This window comes from Mus musculus, chromosome 4, assembly GCF_000001635.26.
Source record: "Mus musculus strain C57BL/6J chromosome 4, GRCm38.p6 C57BL/6J".
Lineage (NCBI taxonomy): Eukaryota > Metazoa > Chordata > Mammalia > Rodentia > Muridae > Mus > Mus musculus.
The window spans coordinates 127,427,152-127,436,628 of NC_000070.6; positions in this window are offsets into that span (position 1 = coordinate 127,427,152).

Genomic DNA, 9,477 nt, shown 5'->3' on the forward strand with positions numbered 1-9,477 from the left:
CACACGCTAATTTTGCAGTTGCTAATGCCTCAGGTGAAGACATTGGTGCATGACCACGGAAACCCACACCTAACTTCACTGAGCTGTGCTGAAATGATCAGCGAGTTCCCATGCCTGTATGGTGATGGTTCCTCTCCATCGTCAAATTTGACAAGAGGTAGAGTCACCTAGGAGACACACATCCAAGGGAATCCGGAAGGGGTTTCCAGAAAAGTTCAAATAAGAAAGGAAGACACACCCTGAATCCTGGTCGTACCACCCATGGGCTGGGAGGCCCAGGCTGAGTAAAAATGGAAAAAGAAGAAGCAGGCTGGACACCAGCGTTCACTCTCTTTGTCTCCTGACTGGGCACCAGTGTTCATCTCTTTGTCTCCTGACTGGGCACCAGCGTTAACTCTGTTTCCTGACTGTAGATGTGATGTGCCCAGCTGCCTCACTGACCCGCCACACCTTCCCCACACGATGATCTGTATCCCCTTAATCCACAACCTCAAAGAAACTCTTCCTTCTAAAGTTCATTTTGCAAGATGTTTCATCACAGTAACGAGAAAAGGTGACTCTGTCCCATACATTAAAATCTGCAAGCTTCCTTAACTCACCCCGTGTGTTACAAGCCACCAATCCGGGGCCCCAACATTCCTTCTGATTTCAGACTCCTCTTTTTTTCCTCTTGACAGAAACCCCCAAAGACATCGCTCTTTGCAGCTCTCTCCTGCAGGCAAGGTGAAGGTCTTTGGAGGCCGAGCGCCATGCCTGTTACAGTGTCTACCTGGGGGGTGTTTATATGCCATGTGTGTTGTGCTCATGTCAGGCTTACTGTGTGTTTGTATGATGTATTTATATGCCAATCATTTAGCATGTGTAAAACAATATCACCAATTACATAAAACAACAACAACAACAACATCAATAACAACAAACCAAAAACCCTGACATCACTGCTGAGCTTTTAGAATGATATGCTCCAAAGCACTGTTTTCATAACCTCTGGTTTGTACTTGTCCTGTGACTTATTTTCAAGTGTTTTCCTAAATTGCGATACAGTATGTGTGATATAAAATTTGCCATTTGACCACTTAACAAACACAGCAGAGTGGCACTGAGTACACTTATGTGTAGCTGCCATTTTTTTTTTTTTTGGTGTTACTTTATTTGGTTCATATATCTACCACCCAATCCCTTCTGTCCCCTTAGGTAGGAGAGAAAGAAGGTTAGAAGAGAAAGGGGGCATAGACCTCTTCAGACTACTTCTTGCTGATTAGGGGTGTCAAGTTCCTTGGGACAAGACCAACTTTTTTCTTCTCATCTCTTTGCTCATCGCCACTTGACAAACTACAGCAACAGGAAGCAGCAGCAGGCTCCTCAGAGCACACGTGCATGCCTGGTCCCTCTAGGGGCTCTGACATTTACACCCACTCAAAAGTTCCCAGAATTCCAAATGTCACACACTCACAGAAACTATCTGCAGCTGGCGAAACCACACCCTTACTAGAGCGCCAGGCAAACTATAATCACCTGGTGTGAGGCAGCCTCTTATCCCACACCTGGGATTAAAACAAAAACATATTCATATAACTGGGTTTTTACAGAAACCAAAAATCTCACTACACGTATGCTCTTGTGTTGCCATTGTAACTATCCACAGACCTCTTGTGCTCTTCCTGTGTTGAAAATTATGCACCCTTTAAACAGCACTCCCTCCTTTCCCAACTCTTGGTGACCAACATTCTATTTGTGTCTCCATGACTTCTACTTGTTTAAGGGTCTCATTCAAGTGGAGTTATACAGTGCTTATGCCTTTGTATCTGTGATGGTTGGTTTTAATGATCAACTTGACACGACTTAGAATCATCTGGGAAGGGAGGCTCAATAGTGAGATCAGGTCTAGATCAGGTTAGCTCATGGGTTTGCCTATGAGATACTGCTTACTGTCTTGGTTCTATTACCAAGTGAGGAGACCCATCCACTGTGGGAGGTACCATTCCCTAGTCGGAGGATGCTGGGCGGGGTAATAGTGGAGAACATGAATTGAACACTAGCATGCCTGCATTTATTGTTCTCTGAGCCTGATTATGGCTGTGACATGACTTCCTCCCTTAAGTTCTTGTCACTGTGACTTGTCAACTGTGAAGGACTGTAATATGAAACTGTGAGCTGAAATAAAACCCTTTCTCCTTAAAGTTGCTTTTGTCAGAATATCTTTATTACAGCAACAGGTAAAGGAACCAAGACAGTATGTATCTGGCTTGTTTCACCTAGCATAATGCCCTCAAGGTTCATCTATAGTGTAGCATGTGTCAAAACCACCTTCCTTGTCAAGGATGAATAATATTCCATTGTAGGTCAGTATACACACACTTAGTTTATCCCACACATGACAATTTTCCAAGACTGCATATATGGCATTATAGTAGAGTTACATATTATTGTTTTTCTATTTTGAAAAATACGAGGAAACCAAGGTACGGAGTTGTCATGTGACTTTAGCTATCCATGGATGATTGAGGGTTCAAACTCAGACCTCACTGATTGCACGGACTGTGCCTTAAACGCTGTGTTGTCTTGCTCCCTTCTTTTCTGTTGTCATGGATCCAGATGATGTTGACTCTGAGTCAGTTTGGTTATTAATTTCCTGTTGTTAACAAAAACTGTAGCGTCTGAAGTCTCTGCTGCACCATCTGGAATTTTTAATAAAATCTTGAGGAATTTCCAGGGGTTTCAGTGCATTGCAAATGTGTAATAGCAAGGGGGAAAAATTACTGTTTAAAACCAGAAATGCCTGCAGCCACTTTTAAACTACAGGTGGGGGTGTGGAGGGTTGCCTGACAGAAAGCAGGCTGCTCTTTTGTTTAAGAAAATGCTATAAACAGGCTTAAAAATTTCCCCCCAAGGGAAAGCTCACTGGCTTACTCCCACTTCAAATATTCTGAAAGGAGAAAGCTGTAAATTAAATTGCATTACAGAACAAGCTAGCAGGGATTCAAGAACTGTCCATTGACTTCTCAGAAGCCAGGGAGTATTCAGGGTCAATAAGACATCCAGAAAGGGGAGATTAAAGAGAGCTAGTGGTAGGAAAATTAGGGGCCCTTCAACAGGTGGTGGTTGTTTCCAGAAAAAGAGTGCTGACCAGGTGGTGGCCCTCTGAGAGATTTCCTTGAGGTGGGTGGTGGATGGCTGAGATGGGGATTGTTTCTGTGGGTGTGCTGTTTTGCATCCCCATTCTCTCTCAGCTCAGCGTTCAGAAGCCAGCTCAGTGGGGAGGGCTTAGGGCAGGGAGCAGGAGGGCTGAGGCTCTTGGGAAGGTGCAGGGGTAGGGAAGTGGGGAAAGGCATTAGCAGATGGGAAGACTGGGAATTGTGATGGGAGCCAGGGTTAGAGTAAAGGCAGCTGGTGGAATGAGAGGGCCCCTTGGGAAGGGGAGAGGCATCCAGGAGTTTGCTGTGCCCCAGAGTTAGAAGGGATGGTGTTATAACTGCTGGAGTTGAGGAAATAAGAGTCCCACACCATAACATTATGTGGACATCCAGGCAGCTGGCCCACACCCTGCTTTACTTGGGCTGCTCTGTATCTTAGGGGTGTGCACATTTTCATAGTAGCATACCCATAACCTTGCAGGGTTGTAGCATATCAAGGGAACCCTTTGCACATGAGGCACCCTTTTCTAGGATGCTCTCCTAGACCTGAGAAGTTAGCATGACCTCGTTGCAGAGGGCAGGGCTGCCAAGGCGGGCAAAGTCCCTGAGGAAGAGATTACTTTCATTTAGCAGGTGATTAGACCGTTCTTGTGGGATAAGTACTATGTGCCCCTCCCTTTGTGCACAGGGATGCTTCAGACTCCTCAAGGCCAGATTTCTTCTAGCTTTGACCAGAGAAAAAAGAGGCTTAGAATAAGAGGGAAGTGACTCAGGTAACGAATTCACCTAGGAAGTGGCAGAGAGCTTCCCTCCCCTTCCCTCCCCTCCCTTTTTCTCCCCTCCCCTCTCCTCCCTCCTTTCCCTCCCCTCTCCTTTCCTCTCTTCATCCTTTGTGTGTGATTCTCTTTCACCTTCCTTACTTTGTGTGTGTATGTGCAGGTGCACAGATATGTTCACATACACATGTGTGCGTGTACACGTAGAGATTGGAAGGGCCCAGATGCTGTTCTTTAGTCAGCATTCACGTTTTACATGTTTCATTTTTGAGGCAGGGTCTCTCACTGTTCTAGGATGTTCCTAATGACCTAGGCTAGCCGGCAGCGTGGGCCTCAGGGATCTGCTTGAGTCTGAATCCCCAGAGTTGGGACGTCACATGCACATCGGCACAGCTGGGTTTTTACACCGGTTTTAAGGACCCAGCGCAGGTCCTTGTGTTTGAGGGGAAATGCTTTTCCAACTGAGCCATCTCCATAACCTCGAGCCCAATTCCATATGTCTCTGAAACTTGTGTGTATGGCTTCAGTGGCTTCTGCCTATGTCCCTGCAAAGCCTATGTTTAGAGCTATTCCCTGGCCTGTAACTCCAGCAGTTTCCACACTGAGCTAGACTTGACGCCCCCTGGAAGGTTTGTTGGGGGAGATTGTGAGGCCATCTCCAGCGTTTCCAGGTTGGAGCTGAGAACCTGCTTTTCTAGCATGTTCTCCACATGGTGAAGACTAAAGTCAGCAAGGGAGTTCTAGAAGTTATTGTCCACAGTCCAGTGGTATGCACCACCATCCTGAGTGGGACTAGCTTGTCACCTTCTCTCACTGGGCTCCGTTGCTGTCCCTACCATCACAGCCAGCTGGCCAGTTCTGATTGAGGCTGGCTCTGTCCCTTCCTTTTCCCCTGTGGGATCACACACATTCTCTAGAGTCAGAACTACACATCTGTGATGCTAAGACCTGAGAAACTGGGAGGGGAGGGAGGAAGGGAGGGAAAGAGGGAGAGAGGGATGGAGGCTGAACCTTGAGGTTGACTAGGGTTGAAGGGTGATGGATTCATCTGTCCCTCCCTCTGAGGGCAGGGACGTGGCCCGCAGAAGTCAGCGGACTCAGAGATTCAGTCGGCTTCTGAGGGAGCTCAATGGATTTCCCTCCCACAGCCTCTGTCTGCCTTGTATAGACAGCCCTTACCTGGGAGGCAGGCTGGAATTTATAGCAAAAAGAAAAGTCCCCAAAACTATACCAAGTACCTTTTGGCAGTGGTTTAAAAGGGCCCAAGAGACAGCCTGTCAAAAGCAGTCCCTGGAGATTGGAAGATGGCTCTGTCAACAAAGGACTTACTATGCAAGCCTGCGTTTGGTCCCTGGGACTTATGTAAAAAGTCGGGTGTGGCTTTGCACGTGTAACCTCAGCTCTAGGGAGATGGAGGCAAGAAGATCCTTGGGTCTTGGTGGCCGGTTAGTCAAGCTGAATAGGGGAGCCTCCTGCCAAGGTTCAGTGAGAGACTCTGTCTCAAAAGCTAAGATGAGCATAGCTGAGGAAGACATCCAATATCCACTTAATGGTTTACACACACACACACACACACACACACACACACACACAGACACATACACACATACACACACACACACATACACACAGACACAGACACACAGACACACACACACACACACACAGAGTATTATCTATCTTTTACCTCTCCATCTGGAAGAAGAGTTGAATCCCGTGAGTCTGCACTCTTATGAGCATGCACACACCGAGAGAAGAGGCAAGGACCAGTGAAGAGATGGCTCAGTGGACCAAGTGTTTGCGGTGCAAGCCCAATGACCAGCAACCCCGCACCAGGGTGGGAGGAGAGAGAAGAGACTTCTCAGAGTTGTCCTCTGGCCTCCGGATATGTGCTGTGGCGTGTGTGCACCCATGAAATAAGACTTTTTAAGGAGGAGGCTAAGTGGCATTGTAAAGCTTCTACTAGGGAGTCTCCTCTGCAGTGGATGCTGTCAGGGTCTTCTGTTTTACAGGGTGGAGAGGTAGAGCTGCTTGCCTGAAGTTTTCCAGCTGGCAAGCTACACAGCTGAGATTTGAACTGACACTTCCCGCAGAAGGTATCTGGATGACAGGCAAGCAGCAGGATGCTTGACCTCAGCAGTCACCGGAATATGCAAAGGCTAGCCACAGTGGAGCGCTGCTACTAACCCACTGGTCCCATCCGAATGACTAGCAGCAAAACACTATGTGCTGTCAGGGGGCGGGGGAGGGGAGGTGGTACCAATACAGGGTCTGTGGGCATGAAATGGGGCTTTGGAAGGCAGCTTGGCAGTCGCTAAAAAAACTTTAAATGTGTAGCTATCATAGGATCTGCTGTGTCACATTTAGATATTCGCCTTGGGAAGTGTGTGTGTGTGTGTGTGTGTGTGTGTATACATGCATGTGCCACAGTGCTTATGTGAAGGTCAGAGGACAGCCTCCTTTGTTAGTCTTCAACTTCCACAGCGTGTGAGGTAGGGCCTCTTGTTGGTTGCTGTTGTGGACGCCCAAGAGCTGGCCTTCCAGCTTCCAGGGAGTCTCTGGTCTCCCAGTCCCATCTGCCCATACATGTGTAGGTGTCTTGAGGCAGGCTGCCTCTAGGGGTTCCAGGAATCCAAACTCACCTCCTAACACTTGCCAGTGCAAACACCTGCCAGAGTCCCCGCCCAGAACCTTCATTTGTAACATCCCCAAAGTGGAAACAAGTTACATGTTCATCAGCAGGTGAAGGGACAGACAAGTAGGGGCAACCTTGCCTGGAACACTAAGTTGAATGGACTATATGCAACCATGTGGATGAATCTCCGAAAAACCAGGGAAGGTCAGAGGGCAAGAAGCCAAACCTGAAGGTGTACACACTGTGTGATCTTACTTAAAGAAATCTCTAGAAAATACAATCCAATACAAGACACATGAGTGGTGTCTTGGGACTGAAAGCTAGGGCACAGGATGATATGGGGGCGGGGGCGGGATTACAGAGGATACAAGAACTTTCGGTGGGGACAGAGCGTTGGTTTTGACTGGGTGATAATTTCAAGGATATACACACATATCCAAACATGTGAAACGGGACATTTCCAATATGTGTTTTCTGTTGTATCAGGTTTGCCCCCAAAGAGCTGTTAATGACAATATATCGTCGTCGTCGTTGTCGTCACCATCATCATCATCATCACCACCACCACCACCACATAGGCAGCGTTTGTCTTGGAGTCCATCTCTTATCTACCTACAGTCCTGTTTTGCAGTCATATTGTACAAAGGGGGCTTAGCTCTGTTTGTGCTAAGTACATAGTAACAGCACCCTGAAGGTTGGTGGAACAACTTGGTTAATACTGTGCTTGCCACATGGGTGTAAGGACCAAAGTCCAGCCCCTAGAACTCACATGAAAATGCCAAACGTGGGCTGGACAGATTGCTAAGTGAACAGAGTCCTTGCCACACAAGAGTGAGAACATGATTTCAGGACCTCAGAACCATGTAAAAGCTGGCTACAGTAGCACACGCTGGTGATCTCGATGCTCCTGTGGAGATAGGGGAGGTGGACAGAGAAGAATCCTCAGAAGCTCATGGGCTCCCTAACACCGGGGAGGAAGAGACTGGCAAGCTTCAAGCTTAGTCAGAGACCCCGTCTCCATAAACAAGATGGATAGCAAATGAGGAAGATACATGGAGAAAACTGGGTACAGGAAGTTGGGAAAACCCAGAAGGAACGCATGGCGGCTCTTTGAAAGCCCTGCTGAGGCGTTAATGAGACTCCTCAGGTGGAAACTTGAGGAAGGCAGCTACTTCTTGTGATGGGGTTTCTCTTCCCACCTGGGAAGCCAGCTCACTGTGGACAGTACCCACTGAAGAGGGTTGTGGGAGGCAGATTGGCAGGCCCCAAAATCCCAGCGTCTGAAAGCATGACCGAGATCAGGGACATCTCCTCTGATGTGCAGTATCTTCTTCCTGCTAGTCGCACTCTCCGCTGCCCTGCCCGCCCGTCCCGCCACCCCCCCCCCCCCCCCCAGCTCCGTAGAGTGGCTTTGTTTGTCGTCATATGTGTTATAACTGGTGAATGCACGTGTGTACACATGTGTGGGGAGGTCAGAGGGCAAACTCAAGCATCTCTTCCCAGCTGTCTTCCACCTTTTGTTTGTGACAGTCTCTCACTGGGTTGGAACTTAGCCAATAGGGAGGCTTGCTGGATGAGACGCTCGAGGATCCCCCTTCTGGCTGTCGCTGGGATTGCAGCTGCACAGCACCCGGCATAGTTTTTTGCATGGGTTCTTGGGTGAATTCTGGTCCTTATCTTTTGTGGCAAGGACTTTACTGACTAGACCTTCTCCAGATTCAGAATGGCTTTTTTTTTTTTTAAATTGAGCCCGAGCCTTTCCCTTATCCTTCTGATGCCACTATCAAACTATCAAAGGAGTTAACTGTCTCCTACGGTGCCATCTCCATCCCAGTAGGGGTCACTTAACCAAATCGATGCCATAACAAAATCTCAGAAGGACCACGGACGTGAACGTCTCAGGCAAAGAGCAAGCATAAACCACCCTGGAGGAAAGCCGATCCCTGTGTGGAAGAAGTGAGTGTGACCAGAGTTTAAACAAGTTAGAAATTGTTAGAATGCTCTGGGGCCGGTATTGTTTTCAGTGTGGACAAGGCCTTGACTCAGGAGATGAAGAGAGCATGGTACCTGTGGTTCCCTTGGCAACCACTCTGACTGGAGACCTAGATGCTGGAGAGTGGCGAAGGGTGTAGCTTGGAGTCCTCTGCAACTCTTCACCTAGAGATGGGGAGGGAATAGTTAACCAGCAGTGACCCAGGAAGGCTGTGTGGGGACAGGTGCTTTCTTTCCTTTAGTCAACGGACCTGCCAAGGTTTTGATCAATGATATTAGAGATATCCAGGCACTGCATGCCTGGATTCTGAGATGCCCCGTGGTTAGATAGGAAGTTGTTGTGAGCACAGGGTCTTCAGGAGTTCCCACAGAGGTACAGACTGCAGTCCAGAACGGGCAGAGGCAAAGCCCTGCATGCACATGAATGGTGTTCTCTAGCAAGAGGACCACAGGGAAAGGGGTGGGAGGGGGAGAGAGGGGAAGAGGAAGGGAAAGAGGGAGGAGAGTGGAGGGGACAGAGGAGTGGGAGAGAGAAGGGGGAGGGGAGAGAGAGAGAGAGAGAGAGAGAGAGAGAGAGAGAGAGAGAGAGGCTTAAGGCTTCTCCTCAGAGTCTAAACATTGGATAAGGAGTTGAGGGAGAGAGTCTGAGAATTTCTATTAGCGGTCATTTAGGCTGCCTGATCTGAGGAACAGAACCAGGCTGCGCATGCCTGCTTGCAACCAAGGGCCTCCCCCTCCGCCCCCCCCCCCCCCCCCCAGACAGGGTTTCTCTGTATAGCCCTGGATGTCCTGGAACTCACTCTGTAGACCAGGCTGGCCTCAAACTCAGAAATCCGTGTGCTGGGATCAAAGGTGTGCACCACCACGCCCACCTGGCTTTCCAAGGGCCCTTCTAAGATCACTGGAGATGTTTGCATACTTTAACTCTTTCAGGTACAGC